The sequence below is a fragment of the Capricornis sumatraensis genome, chromosome 11, assembly GCF_032405125.1.
Source record: "Capricornis sumatraensis isolate serow.1 chromosome 11, serow.2, whole genome shotgun sequence".
NCBI lineage: Eukaryota > Metazoa > Chordata > Mammalia > Artiodactyla > Bovidae > Capricornis > Capricornis sumatraensis.
In genome coordinates this window covers 95288224-95308581 of record NC_091079.1, presented here as the reverse complement: position 1 = coordinate 95308581, position 20358 = coordinate 95288224, and the positions used below count along the sequence as shown (strand labels likewise).

The 20358-nt window shown below is 39.9% G+C and overlaps 1 pseudogene; it reads right to left on the bottom strand.

Moving 5' to 3' along the window:
- Positions 1 to 801: 801 nt before the first annotated feature.
- Positions 802 to 18099, bottom strand: LOC138088355 (solute carrier family 7 member 13-like; annotated as a pseudogene).
- Positions 18100 to 20358: the final 2259 nt, after the last annotated feature.

Here is a 20358-nt window from a genome sequence, read left to right as displayed (position 1 = left end):
AAGGTGAAGAAACCGTACGGCACAGTCCCGTTAGTGGCTTTCCCCCTTAACCTCGGATACCATCCCCAGACTCTTCCAGTGTCTTTCCAGAAGAGTAACCTAAGAAACGATACCATTAATTCTTCAAGGACTTTGGTTTTTCAGAGCTGTTTCTCTCAGATTCAGCCTTTAGGTTCATAAATCACTTCTTTCTCGAGGACATTACACACTAGTTTGATCATTGGTTTAAGTCATTTCCTTTACACTGACCTGAGGTACCTTGGATCCTGTGGAACCAGCATCAAAAACAGTTTGAGCTCTTGCTTTTTAAATCATGATTTCTGCAGAACTTGCAATCAAACTTTCAAAAAATTCCAAAACAAGAATGGGCTTTGAGATCAAGTTGTGATGTCAAGGGTTGTGTGAGCCAGAATTTTTCAGTGAAAAACACAATGCTTGTTTCCTGTGAGCAAACAAAAAGAATATTATCTTTCAGTTTTATGTATTTCCTTTAAAAATACAAACTGTTGTGATAAGATTGGGACCAGCAGATGATGACATTGGATCTGGAGCTCTGCTCGGTGCCCAGAATGAACCATCCGTTCAGAAAAAGAAGAGAATTACAGAGGCCCTGGGCTTTTACAAGGAACACCTTGTTCTGTAGAAACCTCTCTGGTACATTCCATTTGTTTTAATGAGTTCTGCTTATGGCAAAATGCTAAATGTGTATTCTATAAAGTGAAATTTAATGCTGCATAAGCCTGTAAGATTATAAGATAAAATTCCAGATAGGGTAAGAGATAAGCTCTGTCCTAACACAGTTCAAAGAGATTTCACTTGCGCAGCTCCAGGATACTTCCCCAGGATGCGGTGGACCGCTTTATCGTAAGGGACACGGCACACGTTCAGTATAGGGCTCACGTTGCCGTCCCATCCCACCTTCTCTCGAGGCACTCTGCCAAATTTTTCACAGATCTTACTTGGATACTACGTCACCTTTCCTTCTAACAATTTAGGGTAATCAATAGACCCTGCAGACAATGCATGCTGATTCACTCACTCACCCTTTTATTCATTAACTTAATAAAAAGGCATTGCATGCCTACTATGTTCATTACGTTTCATTAATTTTATGGAACATTTATCCTGTGCCTCATACTGGACATGAAAAGATACACATAAGGTTGGGCTTACTTCCCAAGTGTGTATAGTCTCATTAGGCCAAAAAATGAGTGTTATTAAAACAATTATTAAAATGAAAGAAGCTAGATGTCTTAATTAATTTAAGATAAGGTTTACTATTATTTATTTAGAGATTACCAGCTACCAGACACTGAGAAAAGCACCTTATTTTACTTTATAAAATGTCATTATTATTTCTTATGGAGTATAATTGCCTTACAATGTTGTGTTAATTTCTGTTGTACAGCAAATGAATCAGCTGTATGTAGACATGTATCCTTTTCCTTGTGACATGCTTCCCACACGCCCCCTCATTTTAAATTTAAATTACCTCATTTAATTCTCATAAATCCCTAAGTGGTGAGTGTTAACTCCAATTTGTAAATGATAAAACAGGTTTAAAGATATTGATTACCATCTCATCACTTAATGACCACCAAACACCTTGCATTTTACCATTTTCCTAGTTAAAATACTTTTGGTTTAAAGTAGACTGGATGGACGGAGGAGCCTGGTGGGCTGCAGTCCATGGGGTTGCTAGGAATCAGACACGACTGAGCGACTTCACTTTCACTTTTGACTTTCATGCATTGGAAAAGGAAATGGCAACCCACTCCAGTGTTCTTGCCTGGAGAATCCCAGGGATGGGGGAGCCTGGTGGGCTGCCGTCTATGGGGTAGCACAGAGTCGGACACGACTGAAGTGACTTAGCAGCAGCAGCGGACTAGATTAAAGTATCTTAAATCCTAAGTGTATTAAATTAAGTCATATAAAGAAGTCTGGAGGGAAGCAGTTCTAGGGCTGGTTATATTTCCAGCTTCACAAGATGAGTGTTCCATTTGTCCGTGTTCTCTTGACTTGCATATCAGGGTTCCAAGATGGTCAGCGCAGCTTCAAGCATCCCACCTTTACATGATAAAATCCAAGAAAGGAAAGGACAGAGAGATTGTTCTGGCTTCTCTTTTTTATCAGAGAGAGCAATATGTCTCATAAGCCCTGCACTGGACTCTCTCTTACATTTTGTTGGCAAAAGCTGGTCTCACACCCACTCCTAAACAAATCACAGGCCAGGAGTATGAGATTACAGGGGTTAGCCAAGATCCATTGTGATTCATCCCCTTGAAGATGAGTGTAATTTTGCTTTTTACCTGAATAAAATCAGGTAAGGGAAGGGAAAAGGGGACAACCTGTAAGATCTCCCTTATATATTAAAATGCTCAAAGATCCCAGGTAATAAGGAATTTTCTAACTTGCCATTAGACATCATCCTCCACAAGATTTTAACTGAGATAGAAATTTTGAATGCACCATTAACCTAAGCATGTGGAACTGAAGCGTGGTGAGACTACAGGACATCCTGGTAGAGCTGTGCCTTGTGGGCCATATGTAAACGTGCGAACGCCAAATTTAGCCTGAGAATGGGGCCAGCCACTACAAGGAAGAAAATATTGCACTATGCCACGAAACAAGACAATGTAAACTAATCACATTCTTGTTTTAAAATGATTTATATCACTGAGACAAAGATCTTTAAGTCAAATGTCTTTCAACACCTTTCCTTTAAAATTTATTCAGAATAATGAGTCTGATCAACTCAGATTTCTTGATGGACATATTACCTGTTTAAAAAAACATCTTTGCAACACATTAAAAAAATAAAGTCTTAGGTTTAAAATGTCAGACTGAAGAAACGTCTATTTAAGCCGTGAGTGCATGCTCAGTCATGTCCAACTCTTTGCAACCCCATGGCTCCTCTGTCCCTGGGATTCTCCAGGCAAAAATACCAGAGGGAGTTGCCATTTCCTTCCCCAGGGGATCTTCCCAACCCAGGGATCAAATCCATTTCCTGCATCTCCTACATTGGCAAGCAGATTCTTGGCCCCTGAGCCACCTGGGAAGCCCCAATCTAAGCTGCTCTTCTGTGTGTGTGTGTGTGTGTGTTAGCCGCTCAGTCATGTCTGACTCTTTGCGACCCCGTGGACAGTAGCCCAAGCAGGCTCCTCCATCCATGGGATTCTCCTGGTAAGAATACTGGAGGGGGTTGCCATTCCCTTCTCCAGGGGAATCTTCCTGAGCCAGGGATGGAATCTGGATCTCCTGAATTTAAGTCAGATTCTTTACTATCTGAACTATCAGGGAAGCCCCAAGAATACTGAACTAGGTAGCGATTTCCTTTCCAGAGGATCTTCCCAACCCAAGGCTCAAACCTGGGTCTCCTACATTGCAGGCAGATTCTTTACCATCTGAGCCACCAGGGAAGCCTCTTAAATTCAGCTACATACAACAAATATGTTAAGCCATGAAACATGTTTTACAATACAACGCAGGAGACTCTGGTTCCACTCCTGAGTGGGGAAGATCCCCTGGAGAAGGGATAGGCTACCCGCTTCAGCATGTTGGGGCTTCCCTGATGGCTCAGATGGAAAAAAAAAAAATCCCCCTGCAATAGGGGAGCCTGGGTTTGATCCCTGGGTTGGGAAGATCCCCTCGAGAAAGGCAAGGCTACCCACTCCACTATTCTGCCCAAAACGCTGTCCCTTCACTCTTATGTAATCCCATTAAAACCAGAATGAAGAAGTTTTCAAATAAATAACCCCATGAGGAAGGGGGAAAAGAGAAAAGGTTTTGTTTTTGTTTTTTGAGAAAAATATTCCAAAATATTGTAAATTGGAAAGCAAATGCATTAAAGATGCATTACAAATGTGGGTCTTTAAAGCAGGAGAAGCTGAGAAACAAGGTGATTTACTCTGCAGAATGCTCAAAAACATCATGTAAGTTAATGGAATTAGGTCTGACTGGGACTGGGGCAGTTACACCACTTAAATAGAGAAGATTATGTGGAAATGATCTAGAATTCAGTTCTAGTCTTAATCCCTAGGCAACGGCTCCTGTGCTACCAGAGCAAATGACTGCAGATTTATTGATGGGAGATATCAGCACGGTTGAAGTTCTAGGTACTCTGTGAAAATGAGAGGAGTTTGTATTCATTGATTACTAACTGCAGAGACTGTGCTCTCTAGTCCCATTCCCCAGCTCAGCTCCCAGTACCCGAAAGTCAGAGTCCTGCCTTTAAGAAGATCAGAAGACTCCTCTGGGGAACCTGACTACCCAAGATGAAAGATGTACAGATTCTGGCCTTGACAATGCCTTAACAATTGGTTCACTCAGATCACCATATGTATAGCATGTAAGCTATATGTATACATTTGGAGTTTCCAATCAACTTTTTCACCCATTATTATTAATTATGAGCAGACAGTTAAGGCTGACAAAACATCTGAAAACTACTGGTTTTCCAGTGGTCATGTATGGACATGAGAGTTGGACCATAAAGAATACTGAGCGCTGAGGAATTGATGCTTTTGACCTGTGGAGTGCGAGAAGACTCTTGAGAGTCCCTTGGACAGCAAGATCAAACCAGTCAATCCTAAAGGAAATCAGTCCTGAATATTCATTTGAAGGACTGATACTGAAGCTGAAGCTCCAATACTTTGGCCACCTGATGCGAAGAGCCAAGTCATTAAGGCCCTGGTGCTGGAAAAGATTGAAGGCGGAAGGAGAAACAGACAACAGAGGATGAGATGGTTGGATGGCATCACCGACTCGATGGACATGAGTTTGAGCAAGCTCTGGGAGATGGTGAAGGACAGGAAAGCCCGGCGTGCTGCAGTCCGTGGGGTTGCAAAGAGTTGGACTCGGCTGAACAACAAACGGCAACAAAAAAGTAACAACAAGCAAACAAATAGAGGTTAAAAATAGGAAATGAGAGATAAAAAAATCAAAAGACAAGTTCAGGAGGTTCACATGAAAATAACAAAAATTCCAGAAAAACCAACAGAAAGAGAGAGGAGGCATTTATCAATGAAATGATCCAAGAAAATTTCCCCAAACCAAAATATTTTCCATTTTGAAAAGGCTCATAAAAGTCTAACACAATAGGTGAAAATAAAGACACATAAAAATCCATTACCATTAAATTTTTTAAAATACTGAAGACCAAAAACGTACCTACATTTTTTCAGGTTGTGGGGGTTGGGGGTGGGGAACAGGGCTTTGGCCACATATATAGGATTCGGAATTAGAATATACTAGAATGTCTAACCAGAACAATTAAACAAGAAATTTTAAAAATTAGAATGATTTTGAAATGTCAACAGCAATATTGGAATTTAGAATTCAACAGAGAAATACCTCAAAATTCTGAAGCAAAATTATTTCCAAAGACTTCTATTACTTGCAAGCTATCACTCAAAGAAGAAAATAAAATAGACACTTACATACTTGCAATATCTCATGAAAATTTTCTCCCATTACCTTTTACATGAAGTTGCAAAATAATATGCCCTTCCAAAACAAAGAATCAACTGAAAAAGAGAAATACATGGGACAAAAGAAACAGGTGGAGGTAAAGAATTCCCCAGAACATTGACAAAGGAAATCTCAGGTAGATCACGTTAGAAACTGTTTTAGAAAAGTGCAGAGGACCGTATGTAGAGCTGTCTTACCCTCCAGAGTGAACAGATAACCACAGGGAAAGTCACTGGAACCATCATCTCTTTTGATGAGTCTGCAGTGATGATGGGAATGCTTGAGATAGAAAGATGGTGCAATGTAGAAATATACATCTACTCTTCAGGGTTCATGAAAGCCTCATGTCTCTCTTTTACTTTTTTGGGGGTGGGCGGGGAATTCATATTTATTTTTACTCAACTAAACAAAAGCTTATCACTGTAAGGAAAGAAAAGGAAAATATGCTAGAATAAGAATTTTCCTATAAATACCTAAGTGATTGCATATATGTATAAACTTGCATTAGTTATTTTTAATTGTAAAACATAAAAATTATTTCCACTGAAGTTAAGATCAGAGCAAGGATGCAAATATCATTACAGTTTTCAACCTTGTTCTGGAGGTGTTGGTCATCACCACAAGGCAAAACATATAAGTGATATCTAAAAACTAAAAGTGGAAGAAACAAAATTCTTTTTCTGAAGATGACAATTATCTTCCTAGCAAATGAGAAATAGTCTTCTAAAAAATTATTGGAATAGTGAGAGTTCAGTTAAGTAGCCAAATACAAGATCATCCACAATAAAAACGGCTTTCCTAAATACCAACAATCACCAGTTGGAAAAAAATAATGAGGGATTAAAGTATCTCAAACATAATCGCTGTCAAAAAAAGAAAGAAAATATGGAATATATAGGAATTAACAAAAATTTGCAAGATCTTTGTAAAGAAAATTATAAAACTTCTTTGAAGACATAAAGATAACCTAATAAATAGCAAGATAATCATCTTGAAAAGACAGACTCAGTATTGGAAAATGTGAGTTCTTCCAGAAATAACCAATACAACCGAGTAATGAAAACAAAAATTCAAATAGAATTTGCCATGGTGTATGAAAAGGCAGTAATAACTAATACTCATTTTTTACAAGACGAGGAAAATTAACATACACTACCAGATAACCAAATAGGACTTTTCTTTTAAGAGCATTAAAAACTATGTACGTTCCCTAGGGCTGCCACAGAGTACCAGAAACTGGGTGACGTGAAAAAAACCGAAATTTCCTCTCCCACAGTTCTGTGGGAAGTCCACTTGCCTTCTCTGAAGGGTCAAGTTTCTGGCCACTCTTGGCCTTTTCCCCAACTTGCAGATCAGTTCAGTTCAGTCGCTCAGTCGTGTCTGACTCTTTGTGACCCCATGGACTGCAGCACGCCAGGCTTCCCTGTCCATCACCAACTCCAGCAGTTTGCTCAAACTCATGTTCATTGTGTCGGTGATGCCATTCAACCATCTCATCCTCTGTTGTCCCCTTCTCCTCCTGCCCCCAATCTTTCCCAGCATCAGGGTCTTTTCAAATGAGTCAGTTCTTCGCATCAGGTGGCCAAAGTATTGGAGTTTCAGCTCATCATCAGTCCTTCCAATGAATATTTAGGACTGATTTCCTTTAGGATGGACTAGTTGGATCTCCTTGCAGATACATTATTCCAAACGTTGCCTCAGAAGTCCACGGCATTCTCGGTGTCCCATCACACATCTTCCCTCTGCATGGCTCTGCTCATCTGCTTTCAAAGACATCATCTTGTTGAATTAAGTGTCCATCCTATACACACTATGACCTCTTCTTAACTAACTACATCTGTAAAAGCATGGTTTCCAAATAGATTCACATTCTGAGGTTCAGGTAAGGACATGAACTTTGGGAGACAATATTCAACCCAATAGGGTAACTAAAACATTGCTATTTTTAAGAAACTGCATACTAATACAGAATAGATTAATAGAACAGAATAAATCATTCAGAAATAGATGCATATATATTTTAAAATTAAAAACTATCAAAACAAAACAGATTGGTAATTGGCTGTTCATTTCAGAAATAAAGATACATTTAGAAGACTTCTTTCAAATATACATAAAAACAAGTTTTATATAAACCAAAGAGTTAGATTTTAAAAACAAAACCATAAAATATTAGGAAGTTAATGTAAGCAATTCACATAAAGAAAAGTCCTAGGGAGAAAAGTCAGTCACTTTTGTGATGTCTTTAAGAGATAGATACAAATCTATAGCCCCAAAGCATAACATAGCAAGTTACAATTTATGAAACCCTTTAATTAGAGGGTCACTCATTTGGGGCTTAAATCATTAAGAAAACTCCTTTTGATGGGCAAAATACCCTTGAGAAAGATAACCTATCATTTCACAGCCTGTTATCAATTATCCAAAAACTGAGAGAGGAAAAAAGAGCATGCATGTGGGATTAGAGACAAATTTCAACTACTTACGCTATGGTTACCCTTGCCTTCCATTTTTTTTTTAATGTCATATTTATTTATTTATTTGGCTGTGCTGGGTCTTGGTTGCAGCATACGGGATCTAACTCCCTAACCCAGGCCCCCTGCACTGGCAGCACAGAGGCTTAGCCCTTGGACCACCAGGGAAGTCCCCTGCCTTCCATTTTGATGCAAATGAATATCAAATAATAAATAAGCAATAATAACTATCGCTGCGGCTTTGTGCTGTCTGCATGCCTTAGCTCATTTAATACATCCCACATTCTTAGGAGGTGAGCACTATTTATTCCCATTTTAGGTCTGAAAACACTGAGGATCAGCGGTTAAAAGAAAGAAGATTGTCTTTCCCCGTGTACTCTGGAGGCCCCCACGTGGCAGGGATCTTACTGTGGTTTTGGCGTACCTGACTGTCCAGGTAGACTAAACTCTGCATGATTGCGGAAGCCAAGTCTTACTCCTTTCTACACCCAGCATACCTAGCTGGATACTCAAACCCTAGTGGCTACTCAATAACTGATACAACTAGGGGATAGCTAGGTGGGCTTCCCTGGTGGGTCAGCTGGTACAGAATCTGCCTGCAATGTAGGAGACCTGGGTTGGATCCATGGGTTGGGAAGATGCCCTGAAGAAGGGAAGGGCTCCCACTCCAGTATTCTTTCCCGGAGAATTCCATGGACTGTATAGTCCCTGGGGTCGCAAAGAGTCGGACACCACTGAGCGACTTGCATTACATTATTAGATGGAAGCAGAAGCAAGAAGTGAAAAGAAAGGCTGGTTGCAAGTCAGCTGAAGTTGATGGTGATTAAAACGCTGCTTCCTCCGAGTGTTCATTCTTACATTTCGTACTTAGTGAGAGACAAACATCCCAAAGAAACAGCCCAGATTTGAAGCTGGTTTCCACTTTATGCTGTGTGACCTTGGGCAGGTGACTCAACTTGTAGAAACCTGTTTCCTTTTCTGTAAAATGGAGATAACAGTAGTATCTGCCTTCTGTATTACCGAGAGGGCTAAATACGATAATCCAAGTAAAGCTTTTAGCGTGCTGAGCCTACCAAGACTATTTTACTATTCTGGTAATTACAGCATCAGGCCAGCTTTCTCCAGTAGTATCCTTATGCGGTCAAGTTGTTGCCTCTTTCCTTTTGCAACTAAAGGGTGCTCCCGTGAAACTCTTCTTCATCCAGACTGAAAGTCAGTTTAAATTTAAGTGAAGATGAAAAGATGGACTCTGTTGGTGATCACGTTAAGCTGATGTTTCAGAATAGCAGATGCTGTAACTTGTGACGCCACAGGAGCACTCGCCTGTTCTTATTTCCCACCTGTTAAATCTGACCCTCACTGTGGAAGATACTGGAATGAAGGGGTAGCTTTGTAAGTAAACAAAGGAACCTCTGCTGAACAAACCCCACGATGTCAGACTTGACAGAAACTTAAGTAAGGAATAAACAAAAACCACCTGTAGATCAGTATTAACTATTTACTTTCTGTTATATATTGTAATGTAGATCCTGCCTTTTCTCTTATTGCTAAATCGCTTCAGTCGTGTCCAACTCTTTGTGACCCCAGGGACTGCAGCCCGCCAGGCTCCTCTGTCCACAGGATTCTTCAGGCAAGAATACTGGAGTGGGTTGCCATGCCCTCCTCCAGGGGATCTTCCCAATTCGAGGTTCGAAAGCACCTCTCTTAAAGCTCCTGCTTTGGCAGGTGTGTTCTCTACCATTAGCGCGCTTGGGAAGTCCTCAGGTGGTGCTAATGGTAGATACAATGAAATTCTCTCATTATTGTCTTTTTACTTTAAGCATTCTTCAAAAACACGATCTTTGGGAAAGCTCAGGGTGGTCTATTATATGACTTGCTGGAAATTATTTATCTGTTTCAAATTTAGTGAATATTTTGGTGATCTGTAATTTTTTGCTCTCTTAGATAATGTTATGATGGTTGTCCCTATACATACAGTTTTCGTGTATAGCTCTGATTTTTTTCTTAATTTAAGTTCATAATACAATCAAAATAGGTATTTGCAATAAAATATTTCAGAATTTAAACAAGATCTGAGGATATGTATAAAAGAATATGTCAAAATACTTCATGAGTCTTCCACATATACCAAAATTACTATACCACCCACAAAAATGTTGCAACTATTATGACAGCTGAGAAGAGATATTCATTATTTTTCAAAGTCTTCATGACTGGCCATAACAGATGTCAGCTTCAGTGAACCATTACAGCTAGCCAGCTGACCAACAGCCCTCACCACATCTATAGCTAGCTTTGTTAATTTATTTTCTACATAATCAAAGTAGAGGGCTTTCCTGGTGGCTCAGATGGTAAAGAATCCACCTGCAATGCAAGAGACATGGATTTGACCCCTGGGTCGGGAAGATCCCCTGGAGAAAGGAATGGCAACCCACTCCAGCATTCTTGCCTGGAGAAGTCCATGGACAGAGGAGCCTGGCAGGCTACGGTCCATGGTGTTGCAAAGAGTCAGACATGACTGAGAAACTAACACACTACTTGCTTTTATCCAATTTAGCAGTCAGGTTGTTCTTGCAAATTCTCAGAATGTTGATTATTTCTAGCATACAGCTCCCAAAGACAGCTAGACCACTGTGAATCAACACTGATATCATGCAATGGCAACTTCCTACGTGGCAGGAGCTCAAGACCTCAGGCAAAGCGTGTTACGACTTTTATATTAAACCTGCCCCAGGTTAATTCCCAGTGCCCCAAGGATTTACCAAAGCAGTAATAACTACTCAGAAGAGATTAGTCCCCAAGGTACTGGCTGATAGCTTATCACAGAAGGTGGTTACTCAAAGGCTAATGCTGGTTTGAGGAAATTGCTAGTCTCTCATATTTCCTGTTCCTCAAATTGCCTTTTATTCCTTGCATCTGTTGCTCATTTTTAAATATATGTTTTATTTCCTTAAGATTTTCTTATTTCATTTTTTATTCTACAATTAGGGGTCTCAAATAGTTATCTTTTAGTCAAATTTCCAATATGTTCAGAGCCCTTTGCCACCATATATTTTAGAGTTATTTATGATAAATGACATTATATTACATATTAATATTTATCATATTAACTATATACATTAGCATCTATTCTTTTAATTGCTACTGTCCTACATTTCAAGTTTATCATTCTTTATGTCATCTAGGAGAATATTTGGAAAATTCACATTGTCAGAGTTTTAGTAGATAGAAGCTCTGATCACCCAGCATCACTCTGGTGAGATGAAATCATGAAAGGAATGCTGACCTTGAATATGTGTCATATGCAAGCATTATGTATACTTTCCATATTAGCAAAAAAACATATTGCCATGCTTGAATGTGAAACTCTTTTCTTAACCAAACCATACTCTGTCCCCTCTGTCATCTTCAAAGTTTACAATAGATTCTCTATGAATAGTGAAAAGCAAACAAGTTTCAGCTGGAAAAGTGATACTTACATATGCTGTCTTTATTATTATTTATTGTCTTAGCAATTTATGTACAAACCTGAAGAGAGAATTTCCTTGGGTGTCAGAACAGTCAGGTAGGAAATGTTAACCAGTAAATAAACAAGAGTTACCAGAGGGAATGCAGGAAATATGTTCTTTAGAATTGTTTTTCTGGGTTTCTTGAGCTCCCCTGAAAGACGTAAAAGAACAAAATCACAATGGGTAAATCTTATGTCTTAAATTTATCTTTAAAATTGTTCCATGTATCAAGTGTTGGGCTGCATTCTTCCTACTCACCCTGGCCACTACCACACACACACACACACACACACACACACACACACACATTAATATGCACCAACACCCACAATAGTAACTGCTACACACACCCGCTCCCTTCAGAGCTTGCTGCTAAGTGAACAAAGCGGGGGAATGAAGATATTTCCCCCATATATGGTAAAATTTCTGAATTAAAGGCCCAAGAATGAAAATGGAAGCTGAGCCCACACGACCCTGTGGGTTCAGAGCCCACCTATGTCTTCAGGGTTCTCTGTTGGGTACTGGGCGCTGAGTTTGAGTCCTAGGAGTACAATGGTAAGCAAAAACAAACAGGAAGCGCAAACTTTCCGGTTTCCTGTTCCTCATTTTTTTCCCAAATTTCCTTTTATTCCTTGAATCTGTTACTCATTTTAAGACATATGTTCATTACCTTAAGGTTATGGGAAGAGGAGTTATGATTAACTCAATAACCACATAAAGAAAAGTTAAAATAGTGACTGTGATAAGGGTCCATATAAAAGAGAAAGGGCTGTGAAAATATATTATATGATAATTTGATGGTCCCTTTTGCTATTTGCATCACAGGCACACCAGCTTTCTTTCAGTTCCTCAAAAATGTACTGCTTGTTGCCCTCAGCCCATTCTCTCATGGCCTTTTCTGGTTGCCTAATTGACATTAACCCTTCCTTCAGCAATTATAGTTTCTTCTGGGAAAATAGGAGCTAACACTCTCCTTTTGTCCAGTCACTCAGTCATGTCTAACTCTGAGGCTCCATGGACTGCAGCACCCTAGGTTTCCCTGTCCTTCACTATCTCTGGAGTTTGCTCAAACTCATGTCCATTGAGTCTCATTCTCTGTTGCCTCATTCTCTTCCTGCCCTCAATCTTTCCCAGCATCAGAGTCTCTTCCAATGAGTCAGCTCTTCACATCAGGTGGCCAAAGTATTGGAGTTTCAGCTTCAGCATCAGTCCTTCCAATGAATATTCAGCGTTGATTTCCTTTAGGATTGACTGGGTTGATCTCCTTGCAGTCCAAGGGACTCTCAAGAGTCTCCTCCAGCTCCACATTCAAAGGAATCAGTTATTCAGCCCTCAGCCTTCTTTATGGTTCAACTCACACCACATCCATCCATGACAACTGGAAAAACTATAGCTTTGACTAGACAGACCTTGGTCAGCAAAGTGATGTCTCTACCTTTTAAAACCCTGTCTAGGTGTGTCATAGCTTTTCTTCCAAGGAGCAAGCATCTCTTAATTTCATGTCTGCAGTCACCATCTGCAGTGATTTTGGAGCCCAAGAAAAGAAAGCCTGTCACTGTTTCAATTTTTTCTCTATTTGCCATGATGATATGATCTTAGTTTTCCAAAGGCTGAGTTTTTAAAAAGCCAGCTTTCACTCTCCTCTTTCTCTTTCACCAATAGGCTCTTTAGTTCCTCTTTGCTTTCTGCCATTAAGGTGGTACCATGCGCATATCTGAGGTTACTGATGCTTCTGGCAGTCTTGATTCCAGCTTGTGCTTCCTCTGGCCCAGGATTTTGCATGATGTACTCTGCATATAAGTTAAATAAGCAAGGTGACAATAAACAGCTTTGACGTACTCCTTTTCCAATTTTGAACCAGTCCATTGTTCCATGTCCAGTTCTAACTGTTGCTTCTTAAACTGCATACAGGTGTCTCAGGAGACAGGTAGAGTGATCTGGTATTCCCATCTCTTTAAGAATTTTCCGTGGTTTGTTGTGATCCACACAGTCAAAGACTTTAACATAGTCAATGAAGCAGAAGTAGGTTTTTTTTTCTGGAATTCTTTTGCTTTTTCTCTGATCCAATGGATGAGTCTTCTGCTTTTTCTAAATCCAGGTTGTACATCTGGAAGTTCTCAGTTCACCTACTGTTGAAACCTACCTCAGAGTGAACCTACTTTAAGCATTACCTTGCTAGCATGTGAAATGATGCAATTGTGTGGTAGTTTGAACATTCTTTGGCATTGCCCTTCTTTGGGATTGGAATGAAAACTGACCTTTTCCAGTCCTGTGGCCACTGCTGAGTTTTCCAAATTTGCTGGTATACTGAGTGCAGCACTCTAACAGCATCATCTTTTAGGATTTGAAATAGCTCAACTGGAATTCCATCACCTCTGCTAGCTTTGTTCATAGTGATGCTTCCTAAGCCCCACTTGACTTCACACCCCAAAATGTCTGGCTCCAGGTGAGTGACCACACCATCACAGTTATCTGGGTCATTAAGATCTTTTTTATACAGTTCTTCTGTGTGTTCTTGCCACCTCTTCTTGATCTCTTCTGCTCTGTTAGGTCTTTACCATTTCTGTCCTTTATTGTTCCCATTTCATATACATGAGTTCCTTTTGTATCTCTGATTTTCTTGAAGAGATCTCTAGTCTTTCCCATTCTATTGTTTTCCTCTATTTCTTTGCATTGATCACTGAGGAAGGCTTTCTTATCTCTCCTTGCTATTCTTTGAAACTCTGCATTCACATGGGTATATCTTTCCTTTTCTCTGTTGCCTCTTGCTTCTCTTTTTTCTCAGCTATTTGTAAGGCCTCCTCAGACAGCCATTTTGCCTTCTTGAATTTCTTCTTCTTGGGGATGGTTTTGGTCACAGCTTCCTGTACAGTGTCACGAACCTCCATTCATAGTTCGTCAGGCACTCTGCCTATCAAAACTCTTAGGCCAACAAAATTGTCCTGTTATATCGTTTGTGGGGTCACACAGAGTCGGACATGACTGAAGTGACTTAGCAGCATACATTCTCATAGCATCTGTGAAAACAGTAGAAGAGTCAGTCAGAAGTTCTCTTTCCCTGTGTGTCCTCACCTTTCCTTAATGCCAATATTCAGTGCAGAAGAGATCATGATTTAGCATTTATACACATAATGATTTTCTAGGATAGTCTTGTTCTAAATATTGTCCCATTCATGACACCATTTTCCCCAGTCTTACCATTTTCTGAGAACTCTCCCTGACACAGAGAATTAACATTATAGCTATGTGTATACTATGTGACCCTGGGCCCTGGTAATGGGTAACAGCATCACACACAGACCTCTGACTCACTGGAAGTCTATCATTGCCAGTACACAGGATTTCTTGCGAAGATTTGAACCATATGTCAACAAAGCTGAGAGAACCAGGCAAAAAGCAGTCAGTGTTTGCATAATAGGCAACTGATAACTTTAATTTTTAAGTCCTAGAGCTTCCTTGATTTCTGTTGTTCTTGAAGACAGGTTGCTCAGGTCTTCCTTGAAATACAGCATTGTTCTTCCAGCCCGTTTCCTTCTGCTTGTTTAAGCTAATGTGTGTGAGTTTCTGTTACTTAAAGCCAAATACCTCTGACTAATAAATATCTGTCCTTTGACAGATATCAAACGCCTTCCATCTACATCCACCCAGGGGTTGCATGTACTGTCCCTGGGCTGAGTGAGAACTGAAGAGTAAAGACTTAAAAAGCTCTCATTCAGGTGCTGCCTCACCCACTCTCTGCTATGGGCTTCTGGATGATTTAGTGACTATCAAGCTTTCAATTTCCCTACCTGTATATTGGGGGTAATTGGAAAATATAGAGACAATAAAATTCCAATCAAATCCCTAGCACTTAATAAGTTATTAATGACTACGGTTATTAGTTAAAGCTTTTGAGCAAGCAAAAGGGCAACTTTTAAGATTACCTGTTCTTTCCTTTGGGCCTTTTGCTCTTTCTTATTATGTATTAGATTGTTACATTGGAGATAAGGAATATAATACAATAAAATATATAATATAATAGCTATACAAGTGGTGAATATCCTTGGTTTTGAACTTAAAAGATGAATGTTCCCGCAGTAGTCAAAATCAGCTGCTTACAAACTATCATTTTACTGGTAAAAGTGTTAGTTAGAATTTAGTAATGCTTAAAAGTTATTAAGTAAATTAACAATCCCAGCATATACCCAAATCCCTCCAGTGTTTGTTTACTGCTTGCCAGTTTTGAAGAGTTCTGTAATAGTTGATAGGTTAGCAAATTTTGTTAATTTGTTTACAGCAGAGTCATCTAGCAATGAAACACCATTGGCAAAGAAACAGATGGAATTGGCACAAATAGAAGCCAAAGATTTCTGTTCTTAAAAGAGAAAGAGACAATGTGAGAGAGAGAGAGAGAGGAAAAGAAAGTTTTGCTCGTTATCCTCTCAAATGGCAGTGGCCCATTTAATTATAAAACACTGATCTCTCATAGTTTTCTTTTCTCAATATCTCAATTTTAAATTCAATGCTGAGTGACTTTCCTCTCATGCTCAAAACTCACCAATGAACTCTTGGTTAGTAAAATCGATTTTGATCACTTCTCACACTCTTCAACTTCTGAGGCATTTCACCATGTGGATTACTCTCTCCTTTGGAAATTTGGTGATTTTCTTTCTCTAGACTTCCTCTGGCTTCTTTATCAAATCCTCTTTCTCCATCCACCTCCTAAAAGTTGACATTCTCCGTCATCCATCTCCAATCCTATGCCGTCTTGCTCTACTTCACTCTCGGTGCGTGACCTAACAACTCTATTGATTAGCAAGCTGGTGAAGTGGAAACAATTTGGCAGTTATTTAAGACTGTGTGCCATGTCTTACACACATCTGCACACTCTGGTCTCCACAGCTTCACTCAGATTTCTCTACTGCTGGAATTTTTCGGAGGGTTCCATTAAAATTGCTACCTTTTCCACTTGATGAGACAGCAGAAGGTGGTTTTATCTTCCACTGAATTTCCATTGTAATTGTATTGTTCCCTTACAGCCAGTTACTACATACTATCATATCATTACTTATTCATAAATCACAGAATTATGGTGACTGTAAGTGATACTGCCTATTTTTCAGGTGAAGGAGGGTGAAGTGCAGAGAGTTAAAGACACTTGCCACAGCTAGGAAGTGGCAGAAGTCAGGCCACAACCTAGGGAGAGCCTCTGCTACCGCTGCAAACCTCTTTGGTGGAAAGAATGCATCTTACTCATCTTAAGGCACTAACACAGCGCTTTGAAAATCGTCAGTGTTTCAAAAAATGCCTGCTGGCAAGAGAGTTAATAGATGATGGACACATCAGTGACCACAGGGGGCCCTAAAATTAAGGAAAACTTTTTTCGGTAGTAGAGAGTCTGCTTCATGTTTAAATGTCCAAGAAAAACACCGATAAAAAGGTTGAAGTTGAGGAGGTGAGAGGGAAAGCGCACAGGTGGAAGTCAAGGGGAGAGGCTGACTTTGAGAATGTAGAGAAAACTTGTATCCTAACATTGAAGGGAAGAGTACTGAATCTGACCTTAGACCAATCAAGGAAATCTATGAATCTATTTTTTAAAAAAAATACTTAAAAGCCTGAATGTGTCACACCCACCCATAACACAAGCATAGTCTGACAGTGGATTATTCTTAGATTCACAGTTTCATGAAAGAGGACTATTTCCACACTCTCCGAATTCATCCATTAATAGAATTAAAAACTAGATTGGCACGTGAGTCCCCTATCTGTTGTCCCAGAAAAGAAAGCTGAAAAAGAGAAGTTATTCAAGAAAATAAGTACTTTGGAATAACCAGAAAAAATTAAGAGTTGGTGATAAATGCAGAGCTGGCATATTCTGCTCTGATTTGGAAAATAATAAAGAAGAAAAAATTACTTAAATAAGACACAAAATATAATAAAAGATGTGCATTTCACATTGCATGCAACAAGTCGTGGGTTGAGATTTGCTTTTCTCCAGGTATTGTTGGTTACCTGCTGGATACATAAAGCATCCCCCACCTGAATATGCAAAATATCCTTGGAAGATGGCTTCTGTCAACTGGGAGGCTTCTAGAAACTCAGCATTGAAAGAGTTCGGAAATAATTCTAGATTATCCTTCCTCACTTTTACACTACTGCACTTAGGGAAACAAGGCCGAGCGTGGCCATTTTCAGCAAGATGCTGGCTATCTGAAGCCAAGTCACCTCTCTCACACCACAAGAACTCAGAATTCCCAGCGCCAGACATTTCTTCAGCAGCTTTGGAGCAGAGCAGCTGGGATACAAAGGCTGGATGCTGTACTAGGCAAGGAGCAGAGCCTGCCTGGCAGTGAGCCCTGGACCCAGAAAGGTGGTCCAGAGATTCAGGAAAGAGATCATATTGCCAAAGCACCTCTTGAGAAAACAGTAGCGAGCTCCACTGCATGGGAAGGTCACACCTACGTCTGCTGAGTGGAGAGGGGTCATAAAGGACCACAGGGCCCAATCAACCTGGATGCTCAGGGAGAGCCCTGGATTGATGTATGAGGACTTCAACACCCCTTTGAGGGCCACAAAAACATCTGCTCCAGTTATATCTGCAATTAGAAGCCTCATGCCCAGCAACATCCAAATACTCTCTTGAGCTGTATCTTCCTCTCTTTATCCATTGTAACTGAATTTTTAAATTCTGCATAAATGACAGCTGATGACTTTTCCTGCCTATATTGGTAGAAATGATGTTCAAGGGTTCTCTGAAATAAAAGAGTGCTGCCCTTCTTGTTCCATCTTTGTTAAATAGAGACTGTGTTCAATCATTAGCAAAATACATGTGATGCATCCAGGTAAAATAATGTCAGATTACTTGAAAGGGTTTTAGTTTGACTTTTTAAAAAATTATCATCAAAATAATACATTCAGATGGAAAAAAATTTCGGTAAGATAGGCATTACTGCAAGAACCAAAGATTTTCTACTCTACTTCACCCCTTCCCAAACATATTCCCAGCTTTTTCCTCTGGAAACAACCATTTAGGAGTGTTTACGGTTCTGGTTCTTTTTGGCAGTTGCTTCCACTGTTCTTCCGTATTGGCTCAGATGGTAAAGAATCTGCCTGTGATGCAGGAGACCCAGGTTCAATGCCTTGGTTGGGAAGATCCCTTGGAGAAGGGCAAGGCAACCCACTCCAGTATTCTTGCCTGGAGAACCCCATGGACAGAGGAGCCTGGTGGGCTACATGTGTCCATGGGGTCACAAAGAGTCAGACATGGCTGAGTGACTAATTCTTTCTTTTTTTCCACAACTCTAAACAATACAGAAATTTTTACTCATAAATATTTCAACTTAAGACAGCGTCTGTTGACTTCCACCCATGAACACTGAGGAGCTGGCTCACTTACTGTCCTCTCACTTACTCCCTCTTCCTCCCATTCTTTCCATCAGGCTTTCAAGAGACCAAGTATCTACCTTTCATTCGTTTTACAGAAACAAATTAACAACATGAGGGAGTGAAACACCCTGCAAAGTAAGCCTGTCCCTTAACCAGCCACCATTCTGGTGACCTGGGTCACGTGCAGAAAGATGAGGTCAGGAAAGACAGGAGGAGGCCTGATCCCCTGGACAGAAGGAACAAAGGTCTTTAACATCTGAGCAAGGCCTGAGCCTTAATAGCTCTTAAATATGTTCACTCCACAATGCAAAGTGTCAAACTGAGCACCTCTAAAATCTCTTAAGCTTGGAGGACACTCCCTGCCCTGGAAGAAAATTATTTCCAAATTATCCTTTTGCAGTAAATGAAAATAAAATTGTTTAGGTTTTTGCTTTGGTTGCGGGTAAGTGACTGTTTTCTGGCAGATTCCATCTGATTCACCAGAAAGTCCAGTAATAATACTGTACAGATCTCAATAAACACAAGCAGGTTCACAACCCAAATGAAAGCATGCCTCCCCTTCTGTCCTGGAGAGAAGGACCTAGAAGTGTGCAGAGGAGACCAGAACATTCACCTTAAAATAGAATTACAGTATGTGAAATAATCACACACGGGGAGACAAATATAACATGATTGTACTTAAATGAGGTATCTAAAGAGAAGAGAAGTGAAAAGCAAAGGAGAAAAGGAAAGATACACCATCTTGAATGCAGAGTTCCAAAGAATAGCAAGGAGAGCTAAGAAAGCCTTCCTCAGCGATCAATGCAAAGAAATAGAGGAAAAAAAAAACACATTGGGAAAGACTAGAGCTCTCTTCCGGGATGTCTGGCTCTAGATGAGTGATCACACCATCGTGATTATCTGGGTCGTGAAGATCTTTTTTTGTACAGTTCTTCTGTGTATTCTTGCCACCTCTTCTTAATATCTTCTGCTTCTCTTAGGTCCAGACCATTTCTGTCTTTTATCGAGCACATCTTTGCATGAAATGTTCCCTTGGTATCTCTAATTTTCTTGAAGAGATCTCTAGTCTTTCCCATTCTGTTGTTTTCCTCTATTTCTTTGCATTGATCGCTGAAGAAGGCTTTCTTTCTTGCTATTCTTTGAAACTCTGCATTCAGATGCTTATATCTTTCCTTTTCTCCTTTGTTTTTCACTTCTCTTCTCTTCACAGCTATTTGTAAGGCCTCCCCAGGCAGCCATTTTACTTTTTTGCATTTCTTTTCCATGGGGATGGTCTTGATCCCTGTCTCCTATACAATGTCACGAACCTCATTCCATAGTTCATCAGGCACTCTATCTATCAGATCTAGACCCTTAAATCTATTTCTCACTTCCACTGTATAATCATAAGGGATTTGATTTAGGTCATACCTGAATGGTCTAGCAGTTTTCCCTACTTTCTTCAATTTGAGTCTGAATTTGGTAATAAGGAGTTCATGATCTGAGCCACAGTCAGCTCCTGGTCTTGCTTTTGTTGACTGTATAGAGCTTCTCCATCTTTG